This window comes from Schistocerca serialis, chromosome 4 (assembly GCF_023864345.2).
Source record: "Schistocerca serialis cubense isolate TAMUIC-IGC-003099 chromosome 4, iqSchSeri2.2, whole genome shotgun sequence".
In the NCBI taxonomy this organism is placed as follows: domain Eukaryota; kingdom Metazoa; phylum Arthropoda; class Insecta; order Orthoptera; family Acrididae; genus Schistocerca; species Schistocerca serialis.
In genome coordinates this window covers 813,482,755-813,500,572 of record NC_064641.1, presented here as the reverse complement: position 1 = coordinate 813,500,572, position 17,818 = coordinate 813,482,755, and positions in this window count along the sequence as shown.

The following is a 17,818-nucleotide window of genomic DNA, read 5'->3' as shown; positions in this document are numbered from 1 at the left end:
CCCATAAGATTTCACACAAATTTGAACATTTGGAACAAGTGTTCAAAGGCGGCGGTAAATACACAGTTTCAGTTCGTCAAACATGTAATTCAATTTTCCCGGAGGCAACATTCCCACGTCGCGATAATGTGCGAGATTTGATTAACAAATTTCGAAGTACGAGTTCAACGACAGATGCACCGAGCAGTAGCCGTCTTAGCGTTTTCTGTGAGGACAAACTACACGATGTTTCCGATAAGGTGTTCATGAGTCCAAACACGTCAGTATGAAAACTTGCCCAGGAAATCGAACGTAGTGTCGGAACGGTACACACTGCTGTAAGGAAAAAAATTAAAAATTTTCCTATACAAAGTGACAGTCGCGTACGAACTGAAAAATACTGATCATGCAATGGTTCAAAAATTTCGTTCAACGAAATGGAAGGGATATTCTTAATCAAACGTATTTCACTGATGGGAAGTGGTTCCATTTATGCGGGTACATGAACCTTCCAAATTGTCGTATATGGAGTACTGCAAATCCATTGTGTATTCATGAAGAACCACTTCATTCTGTGAAAATAGGAGTTGGGATTGCTATTTCTAGATGTCGGATTGTGGGTCCCATATTTTTCTACGAAACAATGAATGCATAACGATACTGCAGTGATATTCTGTACTCATTCATAGGAGGACTTGTGTGAAGTGAAATACTGAACTGTTATTTTCTAAAAGATGGTGCCACCTCGCATACAGCTCGCGTTTCAATGTCACTGCTTGCTGATGCTTTTGGTGATCGCATAATTTCACAGGGACTTTGCCTCCACGATCGCCTGACGTAAAACCACCTGATTTTTTCTTCTTGGGTGCAGAGAAAGTAACTGTCTATAAAAACTGCCCAAATCCATCGATGAATTGAAAATTGCGATATTCACTTTCACGGCTTCTGTTACAGAAGAAATGTTACAGCTTGTGTTTGGAAACATGATTAGGCGAAATGAATTGTGTATTCAACAACAGGGGGGACACTTTCAAAATTTAATGTGAAAATTTGTGGAAAAAATGAATATTCAATAAATTAATAACGTGTATTTCAAGGAGTTTCTTTTCGTTATATTCACTGCCGCATATGGCACGCGCGGCTAACAATCATACGGCACTGCCAAGAGACTTTTTGAACACCCCTTATTTCGGCATATGCTTGCTTCTCTTTCAGTATATACTCATCAAGACTTGAAGTTCTGATGAATGTATTCTACATTTAGAAACCCATTATCATCTACATCAATAGGCCTCGTCTAAATCATCAATTAATTATACTGCTGAGTTATTCATGGGAGAATGTCCACCCAATTTTTATAACCCCAGACGATTACATCTCATCCTCAAGCAGTTCCATAATACTTGTTCTCTTGTTGGAGAATGTCAAGGAGTGGTTTATTCTCTATAGTTTCATTATGGACTGTAATTCGTATCGCCAAATTCACCTCCTTGTTTGACTTGAAGATTGTTAGTATAGCGATGTATCACCATCTGCAAAATTTTTTTTAAACACGTGGACAACCTCTTTCCCTATCTTTATCCTCGCAGACAGCACCCAAATGAGTTATAAATATTTGTCTTTAAGCATTAAAATCTATCTGATATTTTTATTTCGTTGTGAATATTGAATGATAGCGTGATCAGCTGCCGTAAGCCATCAAAGCCCTTTATTATGTTGTGTCTGCAGGGGAATATTTTACACTCAGGCTCATGAATCCCTTGAATGAGTATATGCATATTCACTTGATGATTCACCTTCACCAAAAATCTGAAATTATTGATTTTATTTCGTCAGGAGATGTAGCTGATCTGTGACTTCATTCGGGTTATTACGGTATATATACTCCAGTGCGAGAGTGTTCAGTGTTTTATGCTGGGTGTCAATGCCTTTTGAAGGAGGTTTAATAAAATTATTGTATATGTTCCTTTTAGAACGTTTTCTTCGTCCTTTGGGGTTGTCGTACCTATGTGCATTGTCGTATATAATATTTCGGCATATGCTTGCTCCTCTTTCAGCATAGACTCATCAAGACTTGAAGTGCTGATGAATGTTAACTTTAATAAACCTGGTGTTCACTCAAATTTCATATTCTCATTATGCATCGCATCCTTAGTTAGCATATGTACCTAATCCTTGCTGACCATCAGATATGGTGTCTGACTCCCTCCCTTTGACTTTTTTAATTTCATAGGTAAGAGTGTTTCCTTCTTCTTCCTTGCTATCTTCTGTTTTTCTGTCTCCACCAATAGCTTGTGAAAGCCTGTTCAGACCTACATTTCTGAGAGATCCTGTCCTTGTTGCAATCATCCTAATTTTAGCCATCGTAATTCCGTCAAATAGCGATTAGCTCTTCAGTAACTTTATGCTTTTTCATTGACATCACCTCAGATAATCAACAGTTTTTTCAGATAGTGTACTACTTGTGTATATTCTGAATCTATAGTTGCAGTGGAAGTCAAGTGCCTTACTTAACACCTTGGCATCTCAATGCGTACCTGTTAGTTTTGAGATTTTGAAACCCAACTTTCAGGATCTCACCTGCCACGTTAAGACTTTGCATTTCTTTTATTTGCACGTTTATTGCTTCAATTTTTCTGTCAACATACAGATACTTATGCTTCACACACTTGTTCAAGTATGTGAAATATGTAAATTTGTCCGTAGTATACAGTATATTGATATATTTGCGTATTAATGCAATTCCTTTTAAGCAGTCTGTCCAGGAAGTTTTATCTGTATCGATTTTGAATCAGTTTACTCATATTATCATTGACCAGGAAGCCGTACTGCAACTGATTTTAGCAATCCCAACATATCCGAACAAATTAATTGAAAATCATGTTACCTACAAGCACTTGGTAAATATATTTTAATTTCATATTGTCATGTTTGAGTGTGGTGATAAGATTCACGTTAACCCTCACCAACTACTTTGGAATCATGCAATAAATCAAGCTCAAATACATGCTATCAGGTTTCGTATGACAGCCAAAACAATACTGTTTGGATGTCTGCTTCTGGTCTTTCACTGTGATGGTCAGCAAGTATGATCATGCTGCTCTGCTTGCTTTTTCATGTGGTACAATACCGCTGCTTTAACTAAACGTCTGGTAGGTCACTGGGTCAACAGTGCATAAAATCTCCTGTAATAACTGTTATTTGGTTGGAAATAGTTTTTTTGGAAATATGTCTGAACGCCTGAAGAGAAACTCATCAGGATGAGTTAACACAGACAGAATAATGTTAGCTTTCCAACAATCGCAAGGCCTTACACTCAAAGCATGTATATTATGAGGTAGTAGTAAATCGTTCCTCATCTTTTTCCAGTTCCCAACATCATTGCAGGATCCGTTTTCTCAATGCACGCTGGCCGAAGTGGCCGCGCGGTTCTGGCGCTGCAGTCTGGAACCGCGAGACCGCTACGGTCGCAGGTTCGAGTCCTGCCTCGAGCATGGATGTGTGTGATGTCCTTAGGTTAGTTCGGTTTAACTAGTTCTAAGTTCTAGGGGACTAATGACCTCAGCAGTTGAGTCCCATAGTGCTCAGAACTATTTGCACCATTTTCTCCATGCATCTGTAGCATAGCTGAGCAATAGTTTCTTCTCCTGATGAATAGTTTGGCACGCCATCTACAGCAGTTAGCTTCACATTCCCTCATGGAGTCGATTGACATAATGGCCAGTTTTGCTGATTGTGTAGCGTACGTTGAATCGCAGAGGTGGAATACATTAAATAGTTTAATGGTTCTTGGGAAGTCACCCATTCTGATAATATGTCACCTGGTATCACTGAGAAGAGAGACTGTTTTTGTGGAAAAAGCAGAAACCTTCACTGAGACACAAAGTAGACGACTCCACTCGTCTATGAATAATATTACCTTGTTGTCACCACATCCCTGATTTTCGAATATCATCACTGCATAAAACTGAAGATCCGAAGCCATCCCCACACTAAGACGTTTACAGCTTCTCTTGTTTACCTACAACTGCTCTAAACAGAATTATTCTCGATAACATGGTTAGCCGACTAAACTTCTCACGCGACTGGGTAGCCAATTTATCGGTAGCCATCAGTAGGCATTATAGTGGGAAATTATCAAAAGATCTTTTCCTTGCAGAAAATGATTGCTGTTTGATGAAAACAATAAGGTGGCTGCATAGAGTTTGATTCAGACTGGATGACCCACACTTCTATCTCCCCTTCCGTTCCCTGCTCACCATTGGTTGACCTCGCCACATGCTGCGGTCTTCGCTTTAGAATGACACCAGCAGTCGTTTGAAGGGTATTTAGTTCTGTCCTTGGCCATGTACTCTAGTCTGCTTTCTATGTTCTCTTTGCTTCATCCATTGTTAAACTAATTTCTGCTACACCTGATTAAAACAACTCCCCATTTCTTCGGTTTACTCTCAGTCCATTTTCTAAACTCACTAGTTCATTCATTTCCACACGTCCTGTAAAGCATCGCTTTCTCTGAGGATAGCAATGCAATTAATAATACTTATCGTCGATGTCCTCTCATCTCGAACTCATTTTGTTTCATGAAAGGTCTCTGAGCACTATGGGACTTAACTTCCGACGTCATCAGTCAACTAGAACTTAAACCTAACTAACCTAAGGACATCACACACACCCATGCTCGAGGCAGGATTCGAACCTGCGACCGCAGCGGTCGCGCGGTTCCAGACTGAAGCTTCTAGAACCGCTCGGCCACTCTGTCCGGCTCATTTCCTTTCTTCAACATTTTTTTTATATTCGTCATTGCTTCTTCGATGTATAGATTGAACAGTATCGGTGCCTTACAACCGGATTAATCCGAGCACTTCGCTCGTGGTCTTCCATTCTTATCGTTCCTTCTCGGTTTTTGTGCATATTGTCCGTCTTTCTCCGTCTTTCCCTACAGCTTACTCCCATTTTCATCAGAATTTTGTAACACTCGAACAATTTGATATTATCTAACGGCTCTTGCAGGTCTTGTTCGTAGATCTCAACTTTTCTTAAGTCATCCATCCACTATCAAACGCAGCATTTCACCCGCCTCCTTGGTACCTTCAGATTTTGGATAGCAAGAGTAATCGCCGTATAATGGATCTCTAGTTTTCTTTCTCATTCTTCTGTATGTTATTCCTGTCAGCCACTTCGACGCCTGAACTTCAGAACTGACACATTGTTCCCACTTTTATCTGCCCTAGTTCATTTGGGACTGTATCCATTATACTTTTCCGGAAGTCTGTTGGTATGTGCCCAGTCTCGTAACTCTGCGCACAACGTCGTTTTGTTACGGCTTCATACTTTGATCTTTAAAAAAAATGCTAAGCAATTTTATACGAACGACGTTAAATAAGTAATGCAATAACTTTTGTTCCTGAAAGCAGTTTCTTTTTTCAGGATTCGTCACACTTTTGGCTACAAGACCCTGCTTTACAGCCTAGTCTTCTTCCAATGCGAAGTCCTTACGCCACCTTATTGGGAGGGCCTGCATGCCCGCATGGTACCACTCTACTGTTCGACGCCGGAGCCAACGTCTTGTTACGTCAATAACCTCTCGATCATCCACGTACTGATTTGTGTGGAACGCATCCTCATGGGGCCAAACAGATGGAACTCGGAAGATGCGAGATCCGAGCCCTAGGGTGGATGAGGAAGAACTATCAAATAAAGTTTTGTGAGCTACTCTTGGGATCTTAGACTTGTGTAAGGCCTAACGTTGTCATGGAGAAGTAAAAGTTTTTTTACATTTCTGTGGAGAGCAACACACTGAATCCGTTTCTTCAATTTCAGAGCTGTGTGCGTCCGGCCATTACATGGGAGGTCGGACAGTTGCGATGATGGCAGACACATCGCCAAACGATTCACCTTTCTTATCCTCACTGTCAGGACTCTGTAGACCTTTTGAAAGCACCTATGAGTACCTGCGATGCCTTGGTTTTCCGAAAAAAGAAACCCAATGACTGCTCTCAGCTTGGTACGCACCTCCATTGCAGAGCCTAACTTGAAAGCTACTTATTGATCCGTCAGCTGTAGGAACTTCATGACTCTGTACGGAATAAAGAGAGAATTACCTATTGAATGCCCCCGTAAATCCGTGCTGTCTCAATCGCCAATCGATGATTGACTCTAGTACTGAATCCCCCACGTCTTCAAAACGGCTCGTATTTCTTCTCCCTTAACACCATCAGACAGTTACTTCCCGTAGCACAGGCCTACAGTGTACTCTTCCCACCTATGCGCTCTTTTCTCTCCACTTAGTTACAGAATTCTCGTTTCTAGCTGATTACTCTGTCGTTTCTTGGTAGTAGAACGTTGTAAAGGGTTAATTTTTTTTCAATTTACATGTGTACTGCTTATATGGCCATCATCCGACTTAAACAGTTGTCGTCACTGAAGTTGCAAACAACATTGGTAAAGTTGCTCCTCATCTGGAGCGAGACACAAAGAAAAATTAAATATTATCTTTGATAATCGTGTGGTAATGTTATTTAAAAAGGTGGAATGTTTATTAATAAATAAATAAAAGGGGAGCAAACAAGGAGTAATATCAACACTGAAATCAAAAAGCAGTGCTTGTGTAACGTTTAACATTCAGTGGAAAATCCCAATAAAAATTATTAGATTTCACAAGACTACTTGAGGAAGTATTGCTTAGTGAAAGTGATACAGCATCCGAGTAAAAGGAGTAATAAGCACCTACAACAACAGAATATATGGATTGAGTGTATGTTTCTGTGTGTGTATTGTACTGGGGACCTAGAAACGACAGAGAGACTTCGTCCCGCCGTAGCTCTAAGTGGTTGAGGACACCACAGCAGGCCACAGCAGGCCACCCACCTCACCGCCCCCTCATACCGAGCCCAGGGTTATTGTGTGGTTCGGCCCCCAGTGGGCCCCTCCCCCTTCCCCCTCCACACCGGAAACGTCTCATACCAGACGAGCGTAAGTGCAAATGTTTGCGTGGTATAGTAATTATGGCGTACGCGCACGTGGAGACAGTGCGCAGCAATCGCCGACATAGTATAACTGAGGCGGAATTAGAGGAACCTGCCCGCATTTGCCGAGGCAGATGGAAAACCGCCTTAAAAACCATCCACTGGCTGGTCGGCACACCGGACCTCGATACTAATCCGCCGGGCTTATTCGCCGGGGAACGTCGGCAAGCACCGAGTTAGACTGAGCGGCTAGCTGGGTGGCCACATACGGATAACTTAGACAATCGCGACAAAATATTAAATAAAATCACTGAACAGTTGCAAGGAAACAGAGGACTGTTAACCATTCAGTCGATTTTCTAGACCTGAACATTGACAATGGTACACCGATACACAAAACGTTTACAGACGCAGGAAACATTGTTGCTCATAACATCCAGTAACACAGGCATTTTTCTACTCAATGGAGCACCGTCTCATATCTTGCTAGTGTTCAAAGAAGACTTCAAAGCAGACCCAGTAACGTCTCTTGCCTCAATCTGTAGATACAGTCCTACATCGATTGGCCACATTTTGCATAGGAAACAGAAACTGATAATTATTCCCCTCCTCTATGCTCCCTTTGTTGCCCCTCGCACTGTCTGCATCAAGTGGTGCTCAGTACCACACCTAGGACGGGTATGACAGAGGATAGCAGAAATAATGAAACCATGGAACAATTGCGTTTCCTACCATCTGAAGAACACCACAGACCAGTGTCAGCAGCCAAGATTAGACCATGTTACTAGCCAACGGTGGGATATACAAAATTACTTGTCCTAATTATAGTTCTTTTTTTTTTTTTTGGTCTGTCAGGCAGAGACATAACTCTGGGATAGCTGAACATGAACGCAACTGGAGGTTGCACAATTACGTCCCGACGTTTGCTGAGTATGTACTGAGTGAGGGTAGCAGGTATTAGCCACAGCCTACGTCCAACACTTAGCAAACAAAGACCAAAAGCTAATTTTCTATGCAGTGCTCAAAATTAACAAACTTGTGGTCCACAGTCATGATTTAATCTTAAATGACCAAATAGAGCTTAGTAGTCCCATCTTCTAACCGTCACATATTCCACCGTTTCCCATTAATTCCCACACTGTATGCTCTTTCCTATTCTTTCATTCTCCTGTAGTTATTCAGTTGTTTTTATTTGTTACTTTGTTCTGACTACCCAAATACTTTACATACAATTGCTACGATTTCTAATTATTGCAATTACTCGGTTTCAGTATCACTTTCGATATGTACTACCTCTTCAACTAGTCTTTTCAGGTAATAGTTTTATTCTATTGGGGTTGTTAGCTAAACGCAGACTGTTAAATAGCTACTGTTTTCCAGCTACGGTTTTTCGAGTTTGGTCTCAATGTTTTCCCTATTTTGTTCTATTTATGTTTATTTATTATTGAACATTTTATGTTTCGAACTGCATCACAGTACCCTCATGTAAAACTGTGCAAAAAGTCATTTTCATTTCTTAATTCCCATTGAATCATAATGATACCGTCATTGCTTTTAATTTCACAAAGGTTGTTTTAATTTTATTGTATGTTGAATCAGTCCTTACGACCATCTTTTTTGTTTCCATTTCTTCACATTTATCTTACTGCATTTCACCTTGGTTTCCCTATTTCTTCAGTTTACTTCATTACTATGTGACCTCGTTCGTGTCTTCCCTTCATCGACTTTGTGCCCCTTATACTGTCGATCTGTTGAAGTATTTCTACTGTTACACAAGATTTCTTCGCAGTTATCTTTCTGGCAGCAATGTTTGTCTGTCCAACGTGTTTTGATTGTCCTTTTCAGAGATGTTCATCCTTCTTCTACTCTGGTATTCTTTCTAGGTATTTTAAGCCTTAGAGAATTTCAAACACATCATCCTTCAATACTTCTTACCATATTGATTCTTTCTCACGACACTCTTAAACTTCACTTTATTCGTTCACTTTTCCCGAAGTACTGTCGGTTAGAACAACGGCCTACACCATATTTGCTTCAGTTTGCTGCCGCTACCTTTTTAATTTATTTTACCTCTTCTGCCTGCTGGCAATTTATGCTGCCGGATTTGGAGTTCAGTAATATCCTCAGGCGATGATCAAAAGGCTCCAATGTAAGAAAAAAAATGTAAGAGTAATTTACAAAATCTTTCTTCTCTGTGAGACGAACGTATGGTACAGGGTCAAACCTTAAAATGTATGTGTAGTACCCTACCTCGCCTTGGCACTCATTTCTGTCACTCCATTCCCAAATATGTGTGTCACTTGCTAAAAGTAAACATAAAAACTTAGCTTTAATTAGAAGTAAATTGCATCCAGCAGTGATAACAGTGTACAATAAGTACAGAATGTAATTTTTACTTCTTAAGAAGTAATCACAACGTAAAGGATATAGAAAAATGAAAATAGTGTCAAAAATGAAACTGTATTACTTGCACAATAAAAAAAAGAATAAAACAGTGCCCACTGTAATAAAAGGATTAAAGGAAAATGGAAAATCAATGAAGCAGCGTTTACACTTACCGTTTCCGTATGGTACGTACATACAGGGTGATTTTTCCACCGAGAACAAACTCTAGGGATTGAGCAATGACAGGATTTGGAACTCAAAAAATGTTCATATGTGTGTGAAATCTTATGGGACTTCACTGCTACGATCATCAGTCCCTAAGCTTACACACTACTTAACTTAAATTATCATAAGGACAAACACACACATCCAAGCCCGAGGGAGGACTCGAACCTCCGCTGGGACCAGCCGCACAGTCCTTGACTGATATGGAACCAAAATGATCTATTGAACTTAGTCAATCATACATTGGTACAGAGACTGTAGTGTAACACTCAATGTACCATGCCGCGACAGTTACAGTTTGTGTTGCAAATGTTTCCAAGAGCCTCGGCGCATGTGTGTAAGCGTCGTAGGACATTGTGTCTCACACTTTCACATCGGCCATTCTGCATCTGAATAGTGTCAAAGCCAGCACGAATAAGGTGCTCCAGTGTCTTCAAATCTGGAATTGGCTCTGCATATATGATGCTTTCGAGATGACACCGTAACAGAAAATCTCACGACTGGAGATGCCGTAAGCGAGCAGGCCATGCAACTAAACCACGTCGTCCGATCCATCGACGAGGGAAGACACAACTGAGATGCGTCCGAACGTTAACTCCTCGAATCAAGAATGGTTCTTCTTCCAGCAAGGGAGGCAAAGTCACCGGAAGAAGCACCGAAGTTTCGACCTGTTAGGCGACGTGCAAGGAAGACTGGTCCCAAAACATGGTCGCCAATTATTCCGGCCCCCACATTTCGGCTGCACCGATGCTGATGATTCGTTGTCACAATATATTCTCCATACTATCCCACAGATAACTGTTATGAAAGTTGAAGACACCATTCCGCGTAAAGGTGGCCTCATCTGTGATTAGGATGGACGACACAAATCCCAGATTCAACGTTTCCTGATGAGGGAATCAGTGACAAAACTACTCCCGATGTGGAACGTCTGCACTCGCTGAGGGTAGCAACAATTGTCATCGAGAATGTAGCACACGGTGGTCTGCCTTATTCTGGTAGGTTAACTACTTGCTACTGACTCGGCGGTCGCCTTTCACGGTGTTAATCACATTTAGCTCCATATCTGGCATCCGAATATTTCGGGTAAGTCCTTCGTGATTTCCTGCTTCCTGAAATGACACTGTCTCAGATAAACGGCGAAACACTGTTTCGAACGTTGAATGCCGTGGTTGTAGTCGACGGGAATAGGTCTCCAGTGTATTATAGAAACGCCATCAAGTACTCGTGCGGTGAGAGTCAGACGCCAGCGAATTATCGCCTCCTTGACCCGCACTGCTGGCGCTATTGGGAGTCGGAAAGGGAAGGAGCGGGGAGCTCCAGTGGAGTCGAGTGATGGAGCGGCGGGCCAAGACACGGATGTCTGCAGTATACGAGCAGTGCTGGCGCTGAAAAGTGATTGTCTTTCGAATCGCACTGGTTTGTTTCTGGTGATAGGCCCGTGCTTGCCCAGATTGATGGATGAAGCTGCATGATGCAATGCCTTGTGCCTTGTAGTTGTGGATTGAGGCGGAGCTTACAGAAGATATTTGGGCTTCCTTACGGGAGTAATGCAAAGTCATATTTGTTGCCAGCGAAGGATTCATTCAGTACATCAATCTCCACATTCGCATCTCCGATACTACCACTATGTTTAAGGAAGTCCTACATTTTGGTCGCTCAAATTACTGATGTATCAGAAGGGGCAAAGTATTCCCGGTATGAAACTTACCTCAGTTGACCGGGGCGGTGTCAAAGAACTGGCAGCGTAAGTTTGCGCTCCCTAAGACTGAAAAATTTGTGTGTGAAATCTTGTGAGACGTACCTGCTAAGTTCATCAGTCCCTAAGCTTACACTCTACTTAACCTAAATAACACACACACCCATGCCCGAGGGAGGACTCGAACCTCCGCCGGGACCAGCCGCACAGTACATGACTGCAGCACCCTAGACCGCTCGGCTAATCCCACGAGGCCCCTAAGACTGATCTCATATTGCCGTAGTCTCTCTGAATTTTACATCTTCTTGGTCAGTTACGGCATTTGTTACTGTGTGTAGGAAATTGTAGGAAAGTTATTATCAGTTTCAAACCTCGCATTACTTTGTCGAGATATGTACTCAGAAATTTAATAAGTATGTTAAAGATAGATTCTCACTAGTTATGTGGAAGGTCACTGAAGAATTGCTGCAAGTGCCAAATGGGACGGACTTTATTCTCTTTACTTACGTATGTACAGGCTTATCTAAAGATCGTAACGCTATGTGACGGTTTAACTGCTGACGGAGTCAGTCATATGACTACTATGATGAGTGCATTTGAAAATGAGAATATACTCTTTGCTGCTGTCTCTTCTGTTTTGACTTTGTACTTACGGTGGCTATCAGTTATAAGCCCACTGCTTTTAAGAAGTAATTATGGCTGTTTTCAGATTATATAAAGCCTGACTTCTGATGTGCTTGGAGGAGCGAGGACCGTTGGAAGTCCAGTAAATGTTGGCGTTTCAAATGATCTGATGTCAATTGCCACCGACTGGGGAGTGGTCACTCTTAACAATATTGCGTCCACAGTTGACTGTGGAGCTTGGTGGTATTAACCAAGGTTTGATCATAGGAGACTATGTTACATTTTGTTGAGCCTCATATTTTTCTAAGTGCTTTAAACCATGGATATTACATTTGATGTCAGATAAGTTTTCAGTACTATAAATTGTGTTTTAAGATTTTAACTGATTAACACATCGTTAATTACTGATGGACGTTTCTGATACATCCACTGGGTTGTCCAAATGATTTCATTCGTCTAATGAATACAAAAAAGGATTTGTCCTATCAGAGTGGCTTAAGAATTTGGAAAACTTACAGTATTTATTGTTGTTCACCGTATGTTTCTTGTGAATTATTATTATAATTTCATGTTATTAATTCGTTCGTTTGGACGTAAAGTTTTGAAGAGTATATTTATAGTTGATGAAAGTATTAGCCTACCTTTCGACACCCAGACTTCGCTCCTCATATCACTTGGTACAGTATGTTTTATACATAGTGTATAGGTGGAGGGCATTGTTGGTGGCCTCACTGCCACGTTAAGGTCGCGGGGTGACCATAGCACCCACGAACTGTGGCACCGGTATTCACCATAATAAATGGTTTCAAAATATCATTTGATTTCAGTGAAAGACTTGAAGGCAATATCTAACAAAATTTCATTTCACTAATTTAACAACTAATGGATGATACACACATGCAATTTTGAATCATTACTCGAACTAGTGAAGCAATGTTTGGCGTAGTTAGTACTCAGAGCGGCGACTGCAGTCAATAACGTGCTGTTGGCACCATTCATTATACCTTCGTTTCTGCCGCTGCCACGCAATTCGGTCCCGCACGTTGACTCTACATTTCCCTGCCGGTACACCAAGGCGTGAACCTTTGGCCACAGTAGGATAAAAGACTATTAACCTTAAGGCTTTGTGGTACTTCAGCACAAAGCTCTCATCCGGAAGGCAGGTCTAAAACGCGCAAATATCAAGAGCTGAATGTCTTTTAGACAAGAACCCAGTGGTTTCTGAAATGGAACGTGTAAAACGTTTTCCGGGAGAACGGCTGTAGTGAGCGTGGTATTAAGTTAGGCATGTGTGAGAAATAGAAAGACAGAGATAATAAAGAGAAAGGTTCTCAATTTGTTTCACGCCCTCCCTTTTTCGGAGCTACAACATTTACGATAGCAAATGTCCTGGGCAAACAAGATAAGGAATTATTTTAACAAGAACTGGAAATATTTATTAAGATGTTCACCCAGTTAACGACATTCTTGCTCAGTGATTCAGGAATTTATTAAATTTCTTGTGAATATGGTAGCAGCCACAATGGTCAGTACGAACGGTTTCAGAACGCTGCAGAGAGCAGCGATGTCACATTAAATACAACTTCGACAAATCTGCTATTACCGATCATAGCCTCACGAAGGAAAATACAATTTTTTATCTGGTCAGTCTTCCGAATGGTTTGATGCGGCCCACCAAAAATACACCCCTTGCGCTAACCACCTCAGAGTAGCGCTTCCTACCTATGTCATTTATCTGCTGGATGTATTCCAATCTGTCTTCATCTACAGTTTTTACTCTTTAAAGTTTCATCAAGTACCCTGGAGGTGACTCCCAGATGCCCTAACACATTTACGATGAATCTGTCTCTTATCCATGACATTAGCAGCGCGTGGTAGCCGTGCGAACTGAGGCGTCGTGTCACAGTTTTCGCGGCTTTTCCCCGTCGGAGGTTCGAGTCCTCCCTCGGGCATAGATATGTGTGTTAGCTTTAGCATAAGTTGAAGCTAGATTAAGTTGTGCGTAAGCCTAGCGACCGATGACTTCATCAGTTTGGTCCCATAGTCCTTACCATAAATTTCCAATTTTTCCATGACAGTAATGTCTATATGACATGTCCATTCTGCGGAAACCTCCCCATTCCTTGTCAGTCCACCCAATCGTCAGTACTCTTCTCTAGAACCACATCTAAAACACTTCGATACCCATATTGTAAATGAAAAAGCCTTCTCTTGTGCAGTAAAAGAGAAGGCATTTCCGTTTACAAAACAAATATTTCTGTGCATGCTGTGGAAGATAGCCACGCAAAACAATTCCTTACTTCGATATTATTCTGATAGGAGTTCCCACACTATCTGTGATTCACTACCATACAACGCTGCCCTCCTAACGCTCATTGTTAGAAATTTCTTTCTCTAATTGAGGCCTATGTTTGGCACTAGCAGACTTCTCTTGCTCAGAAATACTCTCTTCGCCTATGTTTGTCTGCTTCTTGTGATCTTCTTAGTTCGCCCATCATGAGTTATTTTACTTCCAGGGTAGTAGAATTCCTTAACTCCATCTATCTCGAGACCCATTTTGATGCAACGTTTCTCGCGATTCTCATTTCTACTACTGCATCTCAGTAATCTGGCCTATATCTAGTTTACTCTCAATCAATTTTCTGTATTCACTACTCAGTTGATCCCTTTCAACGTACCCTCTTATTTTTCTCCGCATTCCCAGAGGATAGTATGTCATCAGCGAACCCTATTATTGGAATACTATGACCCCGAATTTTAGTCCCACTCCTGAACTGCTCTTTTATTTTTATTACTGCTTATTCGATATATAGTGCGAAAAGTAGGAGCGAAATACTGTATCCCTGCGCTACATCCTTTTTAATTCGAGCACTTATTGTTGGTCTTCCAATCTTACTTTTCCCTCTTGGTTCTTGTACAGGTTGTATATCTCCCGTCTTTCCCTGTAGTTTATTCATATCTTCCTCAGAATTTCAAACATTTGGCACCAAATGTGGATTCTAAAATGCTTCGTCTAATTCGACAGATCATATAAGTGAATCTGGATTTTCCTTCATTCATAATTTCATTATCAAGAGCAGCGTCATAACTGCCTCTCTGATGCCTTCACCTTTTCCAAAACCAATATAAAATATCTTCAAAATTCTTTTCCATTCTTCTGTATGTTATTCCTGTCAGCAGCTTGGATGCACGTGCTGGTTGTACAATGAATTTCGCAGTTATCTGTCTTTGCTACTTTCGGAATTGTGTGTATGGTATTTTCCGAAAGCCTCATTGTATATTGTTAGTCTCAGAAGTTCTACACACCAATTTGAATAGTCGTTTAGGTGCCATTTACCTCAATGATCTGAGAAATTCGTTTTGGAGCTTATCTATCCATTCTGTTCTGAACTCTTCATATAATACTGGACGTTTCACGTCTTCCTTATCCACTCCTTGTATCATCAGAATAGCCCAGCCCATCCTATAGAACTGCACTGTAATCTTTCGACCTATCCGCTCTTTTCTCTGGGTTTAACAGTGTAATTATAACCACACTTAACGTAACCATCCCAGCTTTCACTATATGCAGACTCAGTTCTTTCGTTTTCTTTCATGTTTCGTGCAGCCATTTCACCATGGTTGCACCTATTCCGTGGAGCCATTTCACCTTGGCTGATTTGCACTTTCTATTTATTTCATTCCTAAGTGGTCATGTTCGATGAAACGGATATCATATCCCATATATCTATATACACGGATTTTATCAGCAAAGAATCCATCAAGACCATCAAGTGCAACATCAACTTTAAACAAGACAATGCTTTTACCATTAGTGGTGTATGGGAAAGGGCGCTTGACCGTGAACGGCAAAAGCGAAATAAGCTGAATCATCCGGCATCTAACGAAATCAACATCGCTACCAGTGTTATTCCACCACAGACATCAACATAAGGTCTGGTAGTGTCATCTCCATAAGGTAATATACAAAACTGAATAAAGGGGTACATGGTTAGCTTATGTCTCCTGATAACAAGGGATGGAGCTGACGAAAGCTTGAGAATGCATATAAATCCGAAGCCACCAAGGGCCGCGCATTCATTTGCCTGGTACGGGCTTGGCGACCCCGGGGTTCGTGAGCTGGGGACTGGTAAGCTCCGGGCATGCTTCAGCGACCACCATGCGGCGCGGCGGTGGAACGTTGTGTGTCTCAGGGAATGGGGATCTTGGCTTGACCGCCCAGTTCGCGAGGATGAGATAAACCTCTATAAAAAAAAAACCCTCAATCTCAAGGTGTGCTGCACGCTGATGAGATGTATGGCTGTTGAGGTGGAACAATCGTTAGTGGGCAACCTCTGGGGAACCTGCCGCACCTCAGTTGTATAAGGCTTGCCTAGGCACGCGGGGCTCTGTCTAGGCGGACCTCTACTTCCCTAGCTGCTCGTGGGACCGAGATGTAACCCTCAAATTTTTATCTTTCTCCTGCCAGCGCAAAGGGTGGACCGCTGGTGGGTTCCCACACCCAATCCAAACAGAGGGCTCGTGTAGCCAGTCCTCCTGATACAGTTACTTGTAACAGAACGCATGGTGCTTCGCAGAATGTGTTTCTTATAGTTAAAAGAAAAGAGGGGAGTTTTGATATTCACCATTTCATATACAGAAAGGCTTAGAAAGCATTGCAGTCAACTTAAAATCTGTGAAGCGATTGCAAAATGGAACCTTGTTGGTTGAAACGTCTAGCTTCCAACAAGTGAAGAACCTTCAGAAGGTACAATACTTTGTGGAGTTTGCGATAGAGACTGAATTTCACACCACCTTGAACTACAGCAAAGGTGTTGTGACTTGCAGGGATCTCGTCGACATTCCCCAAGACGAACAGAAATCTGAATGGTCCTGGGAAGGAATTGTGACGTTAAACATGTTATGAAACGGGTGGATGGTGCTCTTGTGAAGTCTGACACGTTTATTCTTACTTTTAACTGCACCAAATTGACAGAACACGTGAAGGCAGGTGTCCTACATCTCAGTGTACGGCCTTATTACCCCAAACCCATGCGGTGTTTTAAATGCCAGCACTTAGGGCACACTACTCGCGGCTGTAGAGGGGAAGCTACTTGCGGGAATTGTGGTAAAGCCGCACACGAGGGAGTTGGTTGTTTCTCTCCTCCCAAGTGTGTCAACTGCACTGGGGATCACCCTGTGTGGTGTAGGGAATGCAGAGTTTTCCTTGAGGAACGGACGATCCAGCAACTTAAAACCGCCAAACGCATCCCGTATGGTGAAGCGAAGAAACTATACAAGTCCATGCAGCCGCCCACGTTCGCTGCATCCTTTTCTTCCGTTCTGAAACAGCAAGTCCGGAAAACTGATGCCGCTACACAAACGGAGGTTGCTACTGCCAGCACTAACACCTGCGTTTGTCAATGCATGTGTGCTGCTGCAGTTCCTGTGAAGCCTGCTGCACCCCTGCCCCCCTGCCCCCCAGCCTTCTGACCAGGCTGTGGTGGCTGACATCATGGACCTTCCTGCACCTTCCCAGGTCAAGTCTTGTGCACTGCCTAGCGCTGCTACACCCCCTACCGCTTCTGAGGGTTTGGCTCCAATGCCACCTCAGACCAAAAAATCTAAGCCATAGTCAAAGGTAAAGACTCGGTCGCCGAAGGGGCCTGAGGTTTACAGTCTGCTGATGTTGATATCATTCTCTCTGACGTCCCACTCGACTCCTATTCAGAGGCGAAGGACGTTGATGTCAGACTGGGCAATCATCTGGCCATAAAACTGAGCCTCCACCTGTTGTGGGCTATCCTCCCCGACAGAAAGTAAGGATGAAGGTACTCTCACCCTAATAGATGGCTCCCATTATACAGGGGAACATGAATCGATTCTGGACACATGTGGAGGAACTGAAACTCCAAGCACAGGAACGCCCCCTGTGCTTATGTTTACAGGAAACACATTTAAA